The 20,944-nt window shown below is 45.1% G+C and overlaps 1 protein-coding gene across 7 annotated transcripts in view; it reads right to left on the bottom strand.

The window, feature by feature from the left end:
• LOC141148316 (uncharacterized) overlaps positions 1-20,474 on the bottom strand; it is a 254,846-nt gene extending 234,372 nt beyond the window's left edge. For 6 of the 7 annotated variants that reach the window (XM_073635643.1, XM_073635642.1, XM_073635641.1 and 3 more), the window contains exon 1: positions 20,387-20,474. The gene's annotated coding sequence lies outside the window, so the exon portion shown is untranslated. Of the gene's footprint in view, positions 1-15,480; positions 15,576-20,386 lie in introns of those variants that run through there. The other variant, XM_073635637.1, reaches the window with a different exon arrangement.
• Between the last annotated feature and the right edge of the window lie 470 nt (positions 20,475-20,944).

A 20,944-nucleotide genomic window follows, 5' to 3' on the forward strand; every position in this document is an offset into this window, starting at 1 on the left:
GGAGGAGTCCCCTGAACTATTCGACCACAGTGTCGGGTACATGCTGCAGGAGGATGCGCAGCGATTTGAAGGCTCAGATGATGGTACCCAGGTTGAGGAAGGGAGTAACGTGAGCCTAGAGAGAGGGGGTGCCCAAGAAGGTCAAGAAACTGGCAGTCATGTTCCCCCAGCTGCAGCATACTGCCAGGTTTGCTCCAGTGACAAGGAGGGAGGGGATGATGAGGTCATTGACTCTACTTGGGTGCCTGATAGAAGAGTGGAGGAAGAGGCACATCTCCAACGAGGCAGGATGCCCTCCAGGGGGCAGCTTAAGGTCAGCCACCCTGTTGCATCACACCACAGAGCTAAGCAGGTGCAGGGCGCTGCTGACTCCCCGCATATTTTGAAAAGTTCTTTGGTGTGGGTCTATATTGACACGTGTGCAGCAGATCGCACCGTTGCTGTCTGCAACACATGTCTGAAGCATATCAAGTGTAGCCAAAACAGCAGCCCCTTGGACACCACATGCTTGACCAGACATATGACCATTGGCAACAGCACTTAAAGCGGGATTCCGTCCCTGAAAAAAAAAAATTAAAAGTCAGCAGCTACTAACACTGTAGCTGCTGACTTTAAATAAGTTCTTACCTGTCCTGGGTGCCCGCGATGTCGGCCGCCCAAGGCCAACCCTTCCCTCTGCTCTCAGGTCCCGGCACCGCCATCCTAAGTAAGGGAAACAGGCAGTGGGGCCTTGCGGCTTCACTGCTTGTTGCCTACTGCGCACGCGCGCTCTGTGAATGACCCCGTGGTGTTCTTGGAACACACGCAGTTCCCAGAAGACAACCGGGCCGCTCACCGCGGAGCAGAACACGCCGCAGAAGAGGAAGAGGCAGATTAGGAAGACTACCTAGCAACAAGGGTTTAGGTAAGTTTATTTTTTTTTTTTTTCAAATTTTTTTTTTTTAATTTTTTTAGGATAGGCAGACCTCTCCTTGTTCCTCATCAGCTGGAATCTCTCACCTGCGCTGAGAGGAATGAAGGTATAGAAATAGGTGCCCCAAGTACTTGCGGCCAATCTGCTAGTGGTACACCAACATCCGATTTTAGCAGGGAAATTTTGCTACCCCAGTTGCTAAACCATCGAAAGAAATTCGGTCCCAGCCATCCACATGCTCAGGGTCTGAATGCTAGCTTGGCCAATTGCTAGCGCTGCAACTGCTGCCTTTTCAGCTGGTAGACTATGCCCCCTTTCGTGAATTTGTGGAATGTGCGGTACCTCAGTGGCAGGTTCCCAAACACCATTTCTTTTCACGGAAGGCCATTCCGGCTCTCTAACAGCATGTGGAAGGCAATGTCTTGGCCTTGTTGGACAGGGCGGTCAGCAGTAAGGTGCATATTACCGCTGACTCATGGTCCAGCAGGCATGGACAGGAACGTTACCTTTCTTTCACGGCGCACTGGGTAACTCTGCTGGCAGCTTGGAAGGATGCAGGACAGGGTTCAGTATTGTTGGAGCTTGTTCCGCCACCATGCCTCCAAAATGCTACTAGTGATGATTCTGCCACAGCTCTCTCCTCCACCCCCTCCTCTTCTTCTTCCTCTATGGCCTCTTCCTCTGCATATTTGTCCTCTGAACCAGCGGTGCTTCGAAGGCATTCAAAGGGCTACGCAAGCACTCAGGCAAAAAGATGCCTGCGGTGCTTGAGTTGGTCTGCTTAGGGGACAGGAGTCACACTGGGGCAGAGATTCTGGCAGCTCTGCAGGGGCAGGCCCAGAGGTGGTTGATGCCATGCCAGCTTCAGCCAGGAATGGTTGTATGCGACAATGGCACTAACCTCCTCTCCGACCTCTGACAGGGACACTTGACCCATGTTCCCTGTTTGGCTCACATCCTGAATTTGGAGGTTCAGTGGTTCTTGAGCAGGTACCCGGGCTTACAGGATCTCCTGAGGCAGGCCAGGAAAGTCTGTGGTCATTTCCGCCGATCATATAATTGCCAGTGCTTGGCTGGCTGACATTCAAAGAGAATGCAACCTGCCCAAGAACCGCCTCATTTGTGACATGCCCACCAGGTGGGGAACTCAACGTTGGCAATGCTGCAGCGGCTGCACATGCAGCAGAGGGCCATCAATGAGTACCTGTGCGACTATGGCACCAGGACAGGGTCAGAGGAGCTTGGCTTTTTTTCACCATGCCAGTGGCTACTGATCAAGGATGCATGCACTGTCCTGTCACCATTTGAGGAGGCCATGAGGATGGTGAGCAGTGACAATGCATGCATCAGTGATACTGTCCATCTTGTCTTCCTTTTGGAGCACACGCTTTGTGGAATAATGGACAGGGCACTTGAGGCAGAACAGCGGGAGGAAGAGGAGGATTTCCTTACCTCTCAAGGCCCCCTTTATCCAGATAGTATTCTTGCGGGCCCACCAATCACACAGGAAGAAGAAGAGGAGGAGGAGGATTGTGACAACATGGAGGTGGAGGATAACACTCAGCATCAGCAGCAGTCTTCAAGAGATCGTTTTCAGTCCCCAGAAACCCTTGGAGTTGTACGTGGCTGGGAGGAGGTGGTTGAGGATCATGTGATCCTTAGTGACCCAAAGGACTCAGGATCAAATGCCTCTGCAAACTTACACTGCATGGCCTCCCTGATCCTGCAAAGCCTGCGAAAGGACCCTAGGATTTATGGTATCAAGGAGAGGGATGACTACTGGCTGGCAACCCTTCTTGATCCACGTTACAAGGGTAAGTTTGCAGAACTTATCCAGCCTTCGCAGAGGGAGCAGAAGATGAAACATCTTCGGGAGGCCTTGCAGAAAGGTTTGTGCAATGCGTTTCCAGAGCCTGGGAGGTTACAATTTCCTGGTGCTGGACAATGTGTTGCTGAGGCTTCGTTCAGTCACAGAAAGAGCGGTGGAGAAGGTGGCCGGCTGACAATTCTTCAGTCCTCAGCACCAAGGTCTGATCGGTTCCAGCAACCATCACCAGCATCTGAATTACATGCTGCAGGAATATCTAGGGACAAGATCAGACTTGGAGATCTTTCCACCAGAACATCCACTGGGTTACTGGGTCTTGAGGATGGACCACTGGCCAGAGCTTGCGCAATATGCAATTGAGCTACTGGCCCGTCCTGCATCCAACGTTCTTTCTGAACACACATTCAGTGCTGCTGGAGGCTTTGTAACCGATCACAGAGTGCACCTGTCCACAGACTCTGTTGATCGGCTCACATTCATAAAAATGAATCAGTCTCGGATCACCAGCTACCAAGCACCTAATGCTGATGTAACCGATTGATTTTTCTATGGATGTGGGATCCTTGAAGACTGCATATGCTGAGTGACTATCCTATTATGCTGAGTGACTATCCTAATCCTCCTCAATCTTCATGATGATAGCTTCTAAGAATATTTTTGGTTCAGGGCACCACCACCATTGCCTAAGGTCCAATTTTTCTGCCCCTGTTTAACAGGGGCGTGTAATTACAATTTTTGATCAAATATTTAACAGCAGGGCTCGTTCCTGCGCTCAACAAGAGTATCTGTGAGGGGTTGAAGTGTTGTGGCACCACCATGACCGCCTAAGGCCCAATTTTTCTGCCCCTGTTTAACAGGGGTGCATTATTACCATTTTTGATCTAATCTTTCACAGCAGGGCCTGTTCCTGCACTCAACAAGAGTATCTGTGAAGCTTTACAGTGTTGTGCCACCACCACCACCACCTATGGCCCAATTTTTCTGCCCCTGTTTAACAGGGGCATGTAATTACAATTCTTGATATAATATTTCACAGCAGGCCCATTCTAGCGCTCACCAGGAGTAAATGTGAGGGCTTAGAGTGTTCTTGTACCACCAACACCTAAGGCCCTATTTTCCACAGAGTGTATAGTATATACAGGTGATCCCCTATTTTCAAACATCCGACTTTAAAAGGTCTCTACTGATACTTTATCACGAATCCTAGTTTCCCTAATAACCCAAAATTTTCTAAATCTAATTGTCATTGGGACAGACAGCAAAACAAATGTTACAGGGGTGATAACCCTTCCCTATGTTATCCAAAAAGCTTAAAAATAGATTTTTTGGCTGGAGCTACACTTTAAAAATGTACCTGTTCCAAATTACAAACAGATTCAACTTAAGAACAAACCTACAGTCCCTATCTTGTTTGTAACCCGGGGACTGCCTGTATACTGCTGTTCAGAGTATATAGGGCCTGGGGGCCCCACGTCTTTTTTTTTTTGTAATTTGGGTGCGGGGTTACCCTTAATATCCATACCAGACCCAAAGGGCCTGGTAATGGGCTGGGGGGGGGTTTCTCAGTGTTTTTCATCTATATTGTCGGGACCCAACATTACATTACAGTCGCAAGCAGTTTTGAATGACTTTTATTCCTTTAGAAATGTCATCTTGTGTAGGGACTGTTCTAAACACAGGAAAAATGTGCCACTTTACAGGCATACTATAGTCACCCTCCAGGCACGATATTTAAAGGAATATTTCACTTTTATTGTTTCACTTTAAGAATTATTAAAAACGTCTGTTTTTAAAACTTTTTTGCATTGATATACATCCCCTGGGGCAGGACCCGGGTCCCCAAACACTTTTTATGACAATAACTTGCATATTAGACTTTAGCACTTTTGATTTTTCATGTTCGAGTCCTATAGACTTTAACAGTGTTCGCACAAATTTTTTGCATGTTCGCATGTTCTGTCGCGAACCGAACCGGGGGGGTGTTCGGCTCATCCCTAGTCACCAGTACGGTATTTATGAATTGAAATCATATCCCCTCTCAAGCGTCTCTTCTCCAGAGAGAATAAGTTCAGTGCTCGCAACCTTTCCTCATAACTAATATCCTCCAGACCCTTTATTAGCTTTGTTGCCCTTCTTTGTACTAGCTCCATTTCCAGTACATCCTTCCTGAGGACTGGTGCCCAGAACTGGACAGCATACTCTAGGTGCGGCCGGACCAGAGTCTTGTAGAGCGGGAGAATTATTGTTTTATCTCTGGAGTTGATCCCCCTTTTAATACATGCCAATATTCTGTTTGCTTTGTTAGCAGCAGCTTGGCATTGCATGCCATTGCTGAGCCTATTATCTACTAGGACCCCCAGGTCCTTTTCCATCCTAGACTCCCCTAGAAGTCCCCCCCCCCCCCCAGTGTATAGAGTGCATTCATGTTTTTGCCACCCAAATGCATTATTTTACATTTTTCTATATTAAACCTCATTTGCCATGTAGTTGCCCCTCCCCCATTAGTTTGTTCAGATCTTTTTGCAAGGTTTCCACATCCTGCGAAGATGTTATTGCCCTGCTTAGCTTAGTATCGTCCGCAAATACAGAGATTGAACTGTTTACCCCATCCTCCAGGTTGTTTATGAACAAAATAAATAGGATTGGTCCCACAGAACCCTGGGGGACCCCACTACCCACCCCTGACCATTCCAAGTACTCTCCATTTACCACCACCCTCTGAGCTCGCCCTTGTAGCCAGTTTTCGGTCCATGTAAACACAGTAAACCTTTATGGGGAACTGTGTCAAATGCTTTTGCAAAATCCAGATAAACCACGTCTACGGGCCTTCCTTTATCTAGATGGCAACTCACCTCCTCATAGAAGGTTAAAAGATTGGTTTTGCAAGAACGATTCTTCATGAATCCATGCTGATTACTGCTAATGATACCGTTCTTATTACTAAAATCTTGTATATAGTCCCTTATCATCCCCTCCAAGAGCTTGCATACTATTGATATTAGGCAAACTGGTCTGTAATTCCCAGGGATGTATTTTCGGCTATTTTTAAATATTGGTGCTACATTGGCTTTTCTCCAATCAGCTGGTACCATTCCAATCAGTAAACTGTCAGTAAAAATTAGGAACAATGGTCTGGCAATTAGTTCCCAATTAGTTCCCTAAGTGCCCTCAGATGCAAGCCATCTGGTCCCAGTGATTTATTAATGTCAAGTTTCCCAAGTCTAATTTTAATTCTGTCCTCTGTTAACCATGGAGGTGCTTCCTATGTTGTGTCATGAGGATAAACACTGCAGTTTTGGTTACTGAAGCCCCCCGATTCATTCGTGAAGACTGAGGAGAAGAATAAATTCAATACCTTCTCCATCTCCCCATCCTTTGTAACCAGATGTCCTTCCGCATTCTTTATGGGGCCAATATGGTCTGTCGTCCCTTTTTTACTGTTTACATACTTAAAGAATTTCTTGGGATTTTTTTTGCTCTCCAACCCAGTCTGCAGGAGGGCTACCATATTTCCTCTGTCCATTACCCTGTACACAATTATTATTACATCTTTCCATCCACTCCAGAAGTGAAGCTTTAATGTCCTTATTCAGAGAAGTAATCTAAGCCACGCTCTCAGCGTCCATTAAGTGGTTGTCCATCATTATAGAATGATCTGCTTTCTCCATGGGCTAATCAGTGGGTAGGAGGCTTGCCCCTGTCCTGGTTAGGTCTGTCACAGCAGGCATGCAGGCAGGGCCACCAATAACGGAGTACCACCATTCCTCCTGTACAGGGCCTGAGCCCTATCAGTTAAACATGGGGGCCCTGGCAGCAGGGAGAAAAGAATGTGGTTGGTGGGAAATTTACTGGGACGTATCCCCCACAGCAACTGCAAGCCAGGGGGCAGGAATGGAGAAGCTGACTTTCAGCTGCTGCAGGGGGATCATTTCCAGTAGTTTACCCCACCCATCACACTGATCACCCTCTCTGTCCACATCCTCTTCGCCCTGCTGCCAGGTCCCCCACCTTCCCTCCCAGCTGCTGCAAATACACAGGGAGATCTCCAGGATGGAGTTCATGGGGTGGAGTTTAAATATATCATTTTTATTGGCCCTTTCTTTTCCTAAATGAACACAGTGAGTGACTGGTACTGCAGCTCCGCACAGAAACCAATCAGCTTCCAGATATTTTTGCCAAAGCCTAATTGAACAAGCTGAAGTTAGAAGCTGCTTGGCTACCATGCACAGCTGCACCAGATTTTGCACTCTCCAGTTTTTGTAAATCAACCCCAAAGACACTGGAGCATGAATAAATATTGTTTTGATATTTTCAGGGAGGGGGCCCTGTCAGGTAGGTTGTATGGGGCCCCGTGATTTCTAACAGCAGCCCTGCATTCAGGTTGGATACATTTCCTTAACCAGGAGACAGTGAGAGGATAAACAGATGCCATCAGTTCCTTTATGGCAGACTAGTGGCAATGTTCTTTTCCATGCTAGCATAAAATAGATCAAACGGACTTAAAGGGGAACTCCCCTTTCTAGGGGAAAAAAGCAAATAAAGAAAAAATATAGCATATACAATTGCGACAATTCATATTGTAATTGAATGTTATTAAAAATTACCTTTCCTTTTTAATCTGCAGCTCTGTAATTTGCTGAAAATGCAATATGGCGCCTGGAGGTGTTCTGTACACAAAGTGTGTACAGAACGCCCACAGAAATATAATTTCCTGCTTGTGTGATTGGCTCACCAATTTTCCCAGAAGTCTGCCCAAGATACAAGTCAGATTTCAGGCATCCCCTGCAACGCAAATGTCATTTTTAGTGAAATACTCCCAATGGGAAAGTACTTATAAAGAGATGCAGACCCAGCAGCTTTCCTCATTAGTGCCTTGCAGGTGCGACAACTGATTGATAATTATGAAACCACTCCCATTAGACTCACTTTTCCGTGGATACAGAGAAACACACAGGGATTTCTTCAGAACAATAAAAGGTAGGAATCTGCAACAAAGTTTGTTATAATCCTTGCAAAGTACACAGATCACCCAGATGGGAACCAAGGCTATGAAAAACACTCATTACATGTTAATTAACTGAGTGTTCATATTCATAAAGCCACTAAAACATTTGTTTTGTGTAGAGTGAAATATTGCTGGTTGATCCTGCCTTCAGCTATCCCATCCATTTTGAGATTGTGTAGACTAGCTTATGTCCTCTACTGAGCATGCTCATATTTCAGTTCCCTTCTAAGCTCTCAATTTTCTCCTTTTTTTTAATCTGTGCAGCCCTCATGACTATAGAATCACACATGTGGGGGTATATACAGTGGTAAATGACACTCCCCTCCCCCCTCCTCCTCCATGTCCTCCTATTTCTAAACACTATGAAACTTAGCTTATAAATCAGTATTAAATATATCAAATGTAATTGCTAATGCCTGTAAGTTAAAACAGAGCCTTAGATGTAGATGCCATCTGAACAAAACGAAAGCGAGTGTCACCCATCTCTGACTCCACGTACACCATATCATTGTACATGTAGCACCCTCTAGTATGCTAGATGTAAATGGTTTGTAGTGTAGGAAAATTTTGCCTGACTGGGTTGAATCTGGGTCAGGGTTGAGTGACTCAGGGAGGCTGGGTGACTCAGCAAGCAGCTTTTCTGGTGCCTCCCCCTACCTTCTGGAACCTTGGAGAAGCTCCAGATTTAGTGGGCAGAAGCTAGGAGGAGCTGCTTGGCATATTTATGAGGGCCCCAGCCAATCCCCAGCAAATGGGCTGGCAGGGGGCAGGCCCCTTCATAAATTGTCATGATTCACGCCAGCAGGGGACAGTCAGGTGGAAGATGGAGTGCTGAGGAAGCCCTTGAGGGTGCCCCCTGGTCTGGGGGGGTTGACCTTTGGCCTGGGGATCAGGTGCTAGAGGGACACTCTACAACACACGTAGAAGTCCTTCCTGGAGGCACAGAAGCAAGTAGAGGACAGCAGGAGCAGGTTAGCACATCCCGGAGGTCAACTGAGAAGTCAGCCGGGTGGGCTGGTGAGTGTCAGTCTGGGAGGATTGTGAAGTAGCTAGGAGGGTTACCGAAAGGGGCAGCTGCAGCCAGGTGGGCTGGCAGTGCCTGAATAGGTGGTGCTGGGATCAGTAGCCACAGGAGTAATTAAGTTGGACCCTGGACTTTGCTACACAACCAAGGGGCCTGGGGTCCCTGACTGTAAAGGGCTTTTGCTTTGATCTGGCTGAGTGTCTTGTCAGATTCACTAAAAGTGTTCCAGCTGGGAATTCTGCATACAAGTGTGCTGGAGGGAGTAAGGAGTATATATAGACTGTATATTGGAGAAATTGTCCCTGAAGTTGTTTGAAGTCAGGTGGACATTCTATAATTCTCCCAATCCCTATCCAAGTTATATCCCCTCAACAAAACAAAAAAAACTAAGTACTGGACTGTTTCCTGATTCTGGAGTGACTGTGAGGATTCGGCGTGCCTGACTGTGCAGGGTGGGGGATCCCATTTTACCTGAGGCTCCCTAGGGGGAGAGCCACACACAAAAAATAAACATTTGATGTTTATTAACCACTTAAGGACCGCCCCATGTACATGTACTGCAGCAGGGTGACCCTTAAGCGCATAATCAAGTACCTGTATGTCATCGGCTCTGGGGCAAGCACGCGTGCTGCCAGAGGTGTGCTCCCGCTGTGATTGGACACAGTGGGAGCCAATCAGTGGGTTCTGGTGGCTGTGATGGCCACCGGTCACCCACAATCGTTCAGAGGAGAGACAGAACGGTGGTCTCCCTATGTAAACAAGGCAGACCGCCATTCTGTGAGGGGGGGGATAGAGATCTTGTGTTTCTGATAAGCAGAAACATGGATCTCTGTTTTCCTCCAGTGTCAGCTTTCCCCCCAAATTTAGAAAACACTTCCTAGGAGCACACTTAACCCTTTGATCGCCCCTGATGTTAACCCCTTCCCTGCCAGTGTCATTTTTTACAGCGACAGTGCATTTTTTTAGCACTGATCCCTCACTGTATTGGTGTCACTGGTCCCCAAAAAGTGCCACTTAGTGTCAGATTTGTCCGCTGTAATGTCGCAGTCACGCTAAAAATCGTTGATTGCCGCCATTACTAGTAAAAACAATAAAGAAAATAAAAAGTCCATAAAAATATCCCATAGTTTGTAGATGCTACAACTTTTGTGCAAACCAATCAATATACGCTTATTGGGATTTTTTTTCCCCAAAAATATGTAGCAGAATATAGCATATATAGCAGAAAGTAAAAAATATTGTTGTTTTTTTTTTTTTTTTTTTTCAAAATTGTCGCTCTTTTTTCGTTTATAACGCAAAAAATAAAAACCACAGAGGTGATCAAATACCACTAAAAGAAAGCTCTATTTGTGGGGAAAAAGGACATAAACTTTGTTTGGGTACAACATCGCACGACCGCGCAATTGTCAGGTAAAGTAACGCCGTGCCGTATCGCAAAAAGCGTCTTGGTCATGAAGGGGGTAAAACCTTCCGGGGCTGAAGTGGTTAAAGATGTATAGGGAGCTGTAAAACAGTTATTTGATAATTTATAATATCTCATTTAAATTTCTCTTCTGAAACAGGTTTTTAGTCATGTGACACAGACTCACACTGTAGAGAGCATACATCAGCAATAGAAGACCCTCCCAAAGCTCTTTCCCTGCAGATGCCAAAGAACAGGGACAGATCATGTGACCACACAGCAGTACTGGAAGACTAATATACTTAGAGGATTTAAAAAAAAACAAAATTACAGTGTCATGATATACCGTATTTATCGGCATATAACACGCACTTTTTTCCCCTTAAAATCAGGGGAAAATCGTGGGTGCGTGTTATACGCCGATCCCCCGCCGATTGTGAGCCTCTCGGCGGCTTTCGGCTGTTCGATGGCTTTCGGACGCTCTCGGTGGCTCTCAGAGTCCCGTGTGAGCCGCCGAAAGCCGCCGAGAGCGGCCGAGAGCCACCAAAAGCCGCCGAGCGCCGCCGTTTAGATATACAGGACATCCGGCTCTGTATTTCGGTGGCGCCATTTTTAGATGGTAAGGTACTGACAGTGTACAGACTGTCTGCAAATGACACAGGAACAAGGCTGCAGTTGACACTGACAAGGATGCAATGATGGACAAGGCTGCAGATGGACAATGATAAGGCTGCAAGGCTGCTAATGACACTGACAAGGCTGCATTGATGGGCATTTAAATGTAAGTTTTTTTTCCTAAAACTTCCCTCCTAAAAGTTTTTTTCCTTAAAATTCCCTTCTAAACTTGGGGCGCGTGTTATACGCCGATAAATACGGGTATATGAGTCACGTTGATGAATTATAGCTGCCTCGCATGGGTAAGCAGTTACACACTGACAGGAAGACTCAATCAACTACCACAGCAATCAACAGGGCCCTGGTAGATCACTGAGAACTACAAGCCGACAGCCACAAAGGGCGTTGGTACTTGTAGTTTTTACATGCACAGAACACTGTGAATGATTGACATGGCCAGGCAGGTGGCGTCCAGCACGGCCGCGACTCTTTTAAATTGTGACAGCGATCGAGGGGAGAAGATCACTCGCTTACTGTGAAATGGGGGGGATGCGGGGACCGGAACATGTATAACATGTTACATGCATAGCACCTCCTGTGTACATAATTGTTTTGGTAACTTTAGTTAGGCTCCACTATAGCCAGTGGAGCCAGGGTTAATTGTTCAGTTACCTGGCAAGCTCTGCAGGCCGGGTCTCTTTTGCCTCCCCCTGGTTTTCTAGAAGCTCACTAAAGGTTCTGGAACTTAGTGGATGGAGGGGCAGAGAACGGGGGCCTGAATATTCAAGAGATCTCTGCCAATCACTGGGTAAGGATGGCCCAGAAGGTGGAGAGATGGCCTTTAAGTATTGGGGAGCCTGGCCAAGTGGAGGGAGATTCCAGGGGCCTGGAGGGGACCCCTGTGCTGGAGGGGGGCTCTGCCTCCGGACAGAAGGTGCCAGAGAGGAGGAAGGAAGCTGAAAGGAACCCTCACCCCCTTTTTTAGCCTTATCCAGGCTTGGCTGAGACACCCTGGAATCACATGGAACCTGTTCAGCAAGAGGTCTGACCAGAAGTTACCATCCCTGCTACAAGGCTCTAGGGACTGAGTGAGTAACCTCTGTTTGTTTATCACTCACAGCCTATAGGACAAGGCAGCCAGGTGCAATATCTAGCTAGCCATTCAGGAGGGACAGCTTTTTCCAGACCTTCACCCCCTGCTTGGGAAGATTTGCTGTTAAAGTGCCAGTGCTGGGATCAGTGTTGGAATTGTTGACTATCTGGAAGTGGTCTCCCATAAGAACAGTCTGGAGTTGGCCTAATAAGACAGAGAAGCTGCAGTTGTCCTTAAATGTTATTTTTTAAGTCAGTTCTGGGCACCCATACCTCTTTATACCCCATCAAATTTGTCTACCCCAATAAATATCAAAAACAAAGCCCTTGGACTGGTTTATCGACTTTGTATGCCTGCTGAAAATGTGTGTTGCCTGGCTGCGCAGAAGAAGGGGGACCCAAAATCCAGCAGCCCCTAAGGGAGTAGCGCTACACATGTTACACCCTGAATATGGGTGTGGTCTGGGCATATGAGAAATGAAGTACACAGCCTGTGTAACCACATAATGCTTGCAATCGTGAGCAAGCGCTGCAGAGTTCTTTATAAGCCCTCTTTGCTCCAGGACAGAAACCTAGAAGCGAGAATGGTGCTGAAAAGTTTGTTTTTTTAAATGTCTAGTTACATGAGCTAGCATGGGGGCAGTGAAAGAAAATCATCCAAGAAGGTACATGCAGTGGCAGGTAAAATAATCCTTTAATTTAGCAAAGATCCTATTTACACCTTTTGCTTGTGTAATGTACCATGGTTCCTTGAAGATTGCTGTAGCAGATTTTTAGTGCTGTATATACTGAGCACTGGAAAACCAATGGACCATTATCACAATGTAGAAGTTGTCATAAAGACATAGGTTGTGCTGCACATGACTTTACAATAAACTCCAGCATGTCAATATCATTGTGAAAGAGTGTATCCTCACCCAGAAAGATTGGTGGGTGACCTATGGGCAACTAAATGGAAGTATTCGGGCACATAAAAGTTGTATCATGAGCTGTGCTTTAAATTATACTGTACATTCTAATCAATACCAGAAAACATATACAGTGTATCATCTTTGAGTCATATTCAATGTAATCTTTTAAGCTACTAATTCTATTCAACAATAAATATCTTCTTCCCATTACTTTTTCAGTGTTTAAAGAAGTTGTCTCACTTCCATTTGTTTTAATGTGTTCTATTATCCAGGAGAATAAGTTCATATAGTTATAATCCATAAGCCATAAAGTTAATTCCGAAAAAAGTCCTTAAGGCAAAGCAGCGTTTTCAAATAATAAACTGTACACCATTAGGTGGCAAGATAGTGAAAAACACCCAGTGGAACAAATCCGTTCAAAGTGCTTGGGCAGTAGTTCACGGAAAATCATCAGGTGTATGGAGAATCCACCTTCACCGCACCACGTGATTCCACTCCCCTAGGTAATGCACTTTTTACGAGTATTAGAAGGGGTTAAGACATAACAAACTATAGTCTATAAAGTTGCAAGTCCGAGCCGTGTAGCCACGCCTATTGATAAAGACAGAATGACGAAACGCGTCTAGGCGTGACTACACGGCTTGCTGCACTAGTCTACTGATTCAATCTCCTCCCGGGAATCACTGCAGATGAACGAATCTTCACGAGTGGTTTGAGAGTATCGAGTGATGGTTCACAGTGCTATGTTTTGTTGAATGCTTTCTTTTAACCATTGTTTATAAGTGTATAGGGTTAAGAGGGAGCTGTTATATAATAAAATTTTAACAGAGTTACGCTATGAGGATTGTTTTCCTTTATGTTTGAGCCATGGAACTGCTTATGGTCATATGAGTGAGAATAATGTGAATTGGAGTGCACCAATCCATTTTCCTGGTGAACTATTTGAGGTACCCTGGATGATAACCCCTTGATATTGCTGTCTGGGCATAACATATCCAAAGCGTGTTTCGACATAATTCTGGTAAGTGCATTTCCTAGGGGAGTGGCATCACGTGGTGCGGTGAAGGTGGATTCTCCATTGTAAACAACAAGTGGCAGAAATAGACTCAGACCTTAAAGCGGAGTTCCGCCCAAAAGTGGAACTTCCGCTCATCTGATTGCTCCCCCCCTCCGATTCCACATTTGGCACCTTTCCAGGGGGAGGGGGGGGGGCAACTGTTTTTTACAGGTACTCTGCCACCACTTCTGGGAGACCGGGCCGCAGTGAAGTACGTCAGCATCTCGGTCCCCCCCACCTCCTCTTCTGCCAGGCCAGTGAGAGAGCGAAGCGCGCTTCACGCATGCGCAGTAGGGGCCCGGTCGTGAAACTGAAAGGTTACGCTGCCGGGTTCCCTTACCAGCAATGACGGCTGCAGCACCTGACCAGCCGATGTAAACATCCGGTGGGGTTGCCGACATTGCTGGACTCAAGGACATGTAAGTGTCCTAATATTAAAAGTCAGCAGCTACAATATGTTTAGCTGCTGACTTTTAACGTTTAAAGGGCCGGGGCGGAACTTCTCTTTAAGTGGTTAAGGGGTTAATATGCAAACAGCGTTCCAACACCCTTCCAAATTATGTACATTGATATCTCTTCATCATCCAAAATCTCACCTTTTTTAAAATAAACTCTTTATTATGGAAAGGAAACCATGCTTGCTGTTGGGCCCTAATCCCTTTTCAACGCAATCTTCCCAATGCACATGTTCCTGTAAAAGTGGCTGTATATCTAAATGGGTGCTTAAGCGACCACTGGATGGAACCGTAAGCAATCAGAATGAGGAATGTCATCAGCACCCCATGGGTCTCCAAAAAAATAGGTCCAAAGCTTTATTCAGCAATCACATCCTTACAGCAAACAGCAAAGTTTTGGAACCTCACAGGACCCCTTCATCGGGCGCATTTGGGAATTTGAAGCTCATTGGTAGCGCCAAACAGTACGTTACAGGGCTTTTTCTGTCACTTTTATTTAAAAACAAAGCAAAAAGTTTACACTTGAATAGTTTCCAACGCAGGAGGTTCTCACCATCAATGCCATAAACAAACTGCGGAGGAACGTAATGTACATAAATGATAATCATAAAATGTTTATTTGCTTATGTGTATACATGTTTCTATGCAACTCCTTACTCATTATATAGTATACAGATTAGCTTTGCTTCGGGACTAAAATGGCGGCTACCCCCTGCTTCCCCCAGATTAGAAGAATGCGGAAGTGAAGAGAGAACCGGTTCAACCAAGCCTCAGCGTCATGTTTCTGCACTCCTCTAGTATTTCAGCCAAAAAGATGTACCTATTAGACTGACATAGCAATGACGTATAATCCATTATTCTCTCTGTATAAAACATTAGCACCTCCCTGCAATAAAGCAGAAGTGTGGAAGTAACCGAGCTGAACATGTGTCAGAGAGTGTTTGCTTCCAGTGTGCATGCACATTCACACTTTTTAATGAGAAACAGCAGCAGATAACCTTTAACTCGATTGAAGTTCTTACCAATTACAAAACAATATTTAGCCCCATGGCTCTTTTTGCAGCTTCACTGCTCATGCCTCCTGCCTTGGTCCTTCAGACCATCAAACACACAATCCTAGTGCTCGTGCACAACACGCTGTACCCTGTCAGCTGGACTGTTTCTCGTGCAGCTCCCACCTGCTACATCCTCACAGGCTCGGGCCATTGTCTGTCCTGACCTGGACAATACGATGCGATGTGCACCTCACAGCTCCCTTCACATACTGAAACCCTCGGGAGGGTGGGGCCATTTATCTATAACTCTGCCTCTAACATAAACCCAGCACACAGCTGCATCATTAGTGTGCCTGTTTCCTAGATAACTGCCATTTTAAACAGTGCCACGGGCTCCACCTGCCACTTCATTTTTTCAATACAAAAAACAAAAAATACACAAACACCAAATAGGGTATAGAACAACACACATAACATAAACCTTTTTTTTATCTAGTATTTCATTAATAAAGGTATTTTCATTTGTTAAGTGCATACAAGCATGGTGGAGGAGGATCTGGGGGTTTTAGTAGATCATAAGCTCAATAATAGCATGCAATGCCAAGCTGCGGTTTCCAAAGCTCCAGAGAGAGAGAGATATAATTTTGCCCCTGTACAAATCATTAGTAAGACCTCATCTGGAATATGCAGTTCAGTTTTGGGGACCAGTTCTCAAAAAGGATATCGGGGAACTGGAGAAAGTGCAGAGAAGGGCAACCAAACTGATAAGAGGCATGGAGGAGCTCAGCTATGAGGTAAGATTAGAGGAACTGAATCTATTCCCTCTTGAGAAGAGGAGATTAAGGGGGGATATGATCTCCATGTATAAATATATAGGGGGTTCATATAGTGAACTTGGTGTTGAGTTATTCACATTAAGGTCATCACAGAAGACAAGGGGGCACTCTTTCTGTCTAGAGGAAAAAAGATTTTATCTACAAATACGGAAAGGTTTCTTCACAGTAATGCCCCGTACACATGATCATGAGATTGGACATTCCGACAACAAAATCCATCGGATATTTTCCTACGGATGTTGGCTCAAACTTGTCTTGCATACACACGGTCGCACAAAGTTATTGGAAAAACCGATCGTTCTGAACGCGGTGACATAAAACACATACGTCGGGACTATAAATTAAGAGTGGTAGTCTCTTAATTTATTTTGAGCATGCGTGGCACTTTGTGCGTCGGATTTGTGTACACACGATCGGAATTTAAGCACTACACATCCGCGCTATGGCCGAATGATGGCCACAGCGCGGACCTGAATTCCCGGGAGGCCGTCATATGACGGCCTCCCCTGTGCACGCTCCCTGCAGGGCGCGCGCCGGGCGCGCTGTGATCACCGAGTCACTGAGACTCGGCTGATCACCGATCCGAGTAAGGGGCCAGTCCCGGCCTCTTACCATGTGATCAGCTGTCAGCCAATGACATCTGATCACATGATGTACACAAAAGATCGGTAATCTTTTTTTTTTTTTTTTACTCACGCTGACAGCCGGGATGTGAGGGACATCGGTCCCCAAGTGAAAGAGGCACATCTGCCTCATCAGTGCCACCTAATAGTGCCAATTAAAAGAGCCCACAGTGCCTCCTAGCAGTGCCCACAGTGCCACCTAACAGTGCCCACAAGTGCCACCTATCAATGCCCACAAGTGACACCTATCAATGCCCACAAGTGCCACCTATCAATGCCCACAAGTGAAACCTATCAATGCCCACAAGTGACACCTATCAATGCCCACCTGTAGTGCCAATCAGTGCTGCCCATCACTGCCACCCATCAGTGCCCATCACTGCCACCCATCAGTGCCTATCACTGCCGCCTCATCAGTGTACATCAATGAAGGAGAAAAATTACCCGTTTAAAATTTTTTATAACAAAATATAAAAAAATAATTTTTTTTTTTTTTTTAATTCAGTTTTTACATTTTTTTAACAAAAAGTAAAAACTGCAGAGGTGATCAAATACCACCAAAAGAAAGCTCTATTTGTTGTGAAAAAATGATAAAAATTTCATTTGGGTACAGTGTTGTATGACCGCGCAATTGTCCTTCAAAGTGCGTCAGTGCTGAAAGCTGAAAATTGGTCTGGATAGGAGGGGGGTTTAAGTGCCCTGTGAGCAAGTGGTTAAACAATCGGATTTTGTTGTCGGAAAATTTTATATCCTGCTCTCAAACTTTGTGTGTTGGAAATTCAGACGGAAAAAGTCCGATGGAGCCCACCCAAGATCGGAATTTCCGACAACACAATCCGATCGCACTTTTTCCGTCAGAAAATCTGACCGTGTGTACAGGGCATAAGAGCTGTGAAAATGTGGAATAGACTCCCTCCAGAGGTGGTTCTGGCCAGCTCAGTAGATTGCTTTTAAAAATAGGCCTGAATACTTTCCTAAATGTACATAATATAACTGGGTACGGACATTTATAGGTAAAGTTGATCCAGGGAATATCTGATTGTCTCTTGGGGGATCAGGAAGGAATTTTTTTTCCACTGCTGGAGCAAATTGGATCATGCTCTGCTGGTGTTTTTTGCCTTCCTCTGCATCAACTGTGGGTATAGGAATGTGTATAAAGGATTGTACATTTTTTTCCCCTTTTTCTAGATGGACTAGATTATCTATTGTTTTTGTCTGGTGAGGGATTTCTAAGCTTGGTGATTAATTTCTCCTGATACGGTTATGACTAAGCATTCTGCATAAAATGCATTAACATCTGTAATGTGTCATCTTGTGTCCTGGGTCTGTGATGTGTGTATCACTTGGATTTTAACCAATAAAGCTTGCATTTTCCTGAGGACTGGAGTGTAGTCAACCTTCTCTTGCATTAATTTGGATTAATTTCTCCTACCTGCTTCTGGGAGAAGCTTCCAAAATGTAAGGCAGAAAGAGTCAAATATCCAATAATGATTATTTATAGTACCTCAACCAATCCCTGGAAGGGATCATCCAGAAGGTGGTTAAGGGGTGATAAATATTGGGAGGCCTGACCAGGGTGTTCTTCCTCAGCTATGAGGGTTTTGATTTATCTTGGGTTGCTGGAATTGTAGCAACAGAGTTGCACATTTGACCTCAGCAGGAGCTGGGCTGAGGGCTTGGGGAAGATTGTTAAAGGATTTTTACTGGAGGGCACTGTTCTGGAGTCCTGATCTGGAGAAGGATCTTTTGCCTCCCTCACTGAAGAGTGTCATATGGATGCTGGGTAGCAGATAGCTCTTAGGACATTGCAAATAAGACCTGGTATTGGGACTTTTAAGTGTGCCTGCTTCTGTAAGGATTTATGCTAAGAACTGTGCTCTGCTATTGATTCTAATATCATTCTGGAGTATCCTGAACCCCTCTCCTGTTTTAAGTTCTTCAGTAATAAATTCTAAAAAGGACATCCCCTAGACTGAGCCTGTATTGTTTAGTGTGCATTGAACTGTGACTGGCAGCCTTTGTACTACCAAGGCAGTAAATGTCTTTCCAGCAGTTCCTCCAGGGCGCTACACAAGTAGTTCTTGTACATCTAACAGCACATCAGGTGACTGCTTTTGTAAGCAGTACATTCAATGCAATTTAGGCCCTTTAAAAAACTTTAATCAAACTAAATTCTATTTTATGTCTTAAATTTGAACTCCAGGAATAATTTGTATTGCATACTTACATTAGCCCAGCTTGCCACAATGCAAGTATGCATCAGTGACAGCTATATAAATTGCGTATAATAATAATAATAATAATAATAATAAATAGTGAAATTTGTACTTAAAACTATGATTTTGAACTTTTGGCAATGCCAGTAAAAACGTAGCTATGCCAGTAAAATTTTCACCGCAAGACCAATACATCCTGTGGCAGAGGATCGTACGGGTTTTATTCCAAGCAAGTCTGTGGCAGAGATTTTTGTTGGTGCTACGTACTGGCTGCTAGGCAAGTGAGAGAGGCCTATCCAGACAAGCAAAGATTGTGTCCCACAAGGGGATCGCATCCAATTATACTATTCAACTGTAAAGGACGTTCTCAAGAATCCTAAAGAAAGGTATTTGAGCTTCCCTGCAGCTTTCCTCCTGACTCTTTCCTGCTACTTCCTTCGTTACTTGGTTCAATAAAGCATTGAAAACGTACTCAAGTGTTGGTGCTTATATCGTCCAGAGGTAAACTCAACGGAACCCTAGACCCAGTGCTGGTGAAACAGAGGGAAGGAGAGTGAAGGTAAGAAGCTCGCTTAAACTAGCAGCTCCACCGAGAGTTAGTGCTACATCTCCTTTACAGAACACTCTGTAAGGTGAACTTACACAGATCCCCCTTCTCGCCCCCCCCCCCGTCCTGTCCCGCTGACCTGGACTGCTGCAATCCCCAATATATCCACGTCAGGAGCCCGGGGCTTAGAAATCCTCTCTATCCTCGCGTCTTCTGCATAGCTGACAGGATGGGCTATGCGGCTGCTGATTAGAATGCTCCAAAACGTCACCCTGATGAGGAACATTTTGGACATTCAGCTCAGGGGATTTCTAAGCCCCGGACACCTGACGCAGATATACCGGGGCTTAGAACCAGAGATTGCAGCGGTCCTGGTCAGCGAGAGGGGGGGGCGAGGAGTGGGACCTGTGTAAGTTCACCTTACAGAGTGTTCTGTAAAGGTGAACTTACCCTTTAAGAGTGTCCAGGCACCAGACACCAGACACACAGCGTTCTATGGGAAGCTACCCAGCTTGCAATCAGCTTGCTGGCTCCAACACTAACTATGTCACTCATGAGTAGAACTACATTTACCCAACATGCCTCACTGGTGTGTTTTGCCCAATGCATGCATTGTTTAACAAAATGGTTCACTTTTGCTTTTAATATAATAATAGCAAGCTATAATATTACTATTTGTACCATATAGTCATCTACAAGTTTTCTTTATGTTGTCACAACCAATGCAAAAAATAACATTTACTTCTGTGATCTGTAAACTCCTTTGTGAGTGTGATATTCCTATCAAACAGAGACAGAACTACTGAACGGTACATTATACTGCTCACATATTTGTAAAAGACACAAAAAATAGTAAAGAGATAATACCTGTGAAATGCTGCACGTGCATGCAATGGCTTCTGAAAGTTTCCAAACCTGTTCTTGCGCGCTCTTTTTTGCAACCCCTCCCTTCTTTGGTTGAAGTTCAACCCGGAACACTTTGTTTGCACACCTGAGAGCACGTCGCACATAGGAGTTCTCATAATCAAACTGAAAACAAAGTATGAGTTTTGCTAAATGTATATTTCTTTATTTAGTTATCATTTTAAAGTCATACAGGAAAGCTCAATCCAGGTAGTAAAGTAGAATAAAACATAATCAAGAGACATTGTTTACACGTGGAAGTCCGACAGCAATTCTCTGTAACAAGTCAGACTAACACAGGCGTAGCGATCTGAGATATGCATCAGACAACAAGAAGAGAAAAAAAAAAAAAGGAGGGGGATGAGAACGTTTATGCCCCATACACACGATCAGAAATTCCGTCAGGAAAAACTTGCTTGGTTTTTCCGACGGAATTCCGCTCAAGCTTGGCTTGTATACACACGGTCACACAAAAGTGCGCTGAACTTTCGACCGCCAAGAACGCGGTGACATACAACACTA

Source organism: Aquarana catesbeiana, linkage group LG06 (genome assembly GCF_042186555.1).
Source record: "Aquarana catesbeiana isolate 2022-GZ linkage group LG06, ASM4218655v1, whole genome shotgun sequence".
Classification (NCBI taxonomy): domain Eukaryota; kingdom Metazoa; phylum Chordata; class Amphibia; order Anura; family Ranidae; genus Aquarana; species Aquarana catesbeiana.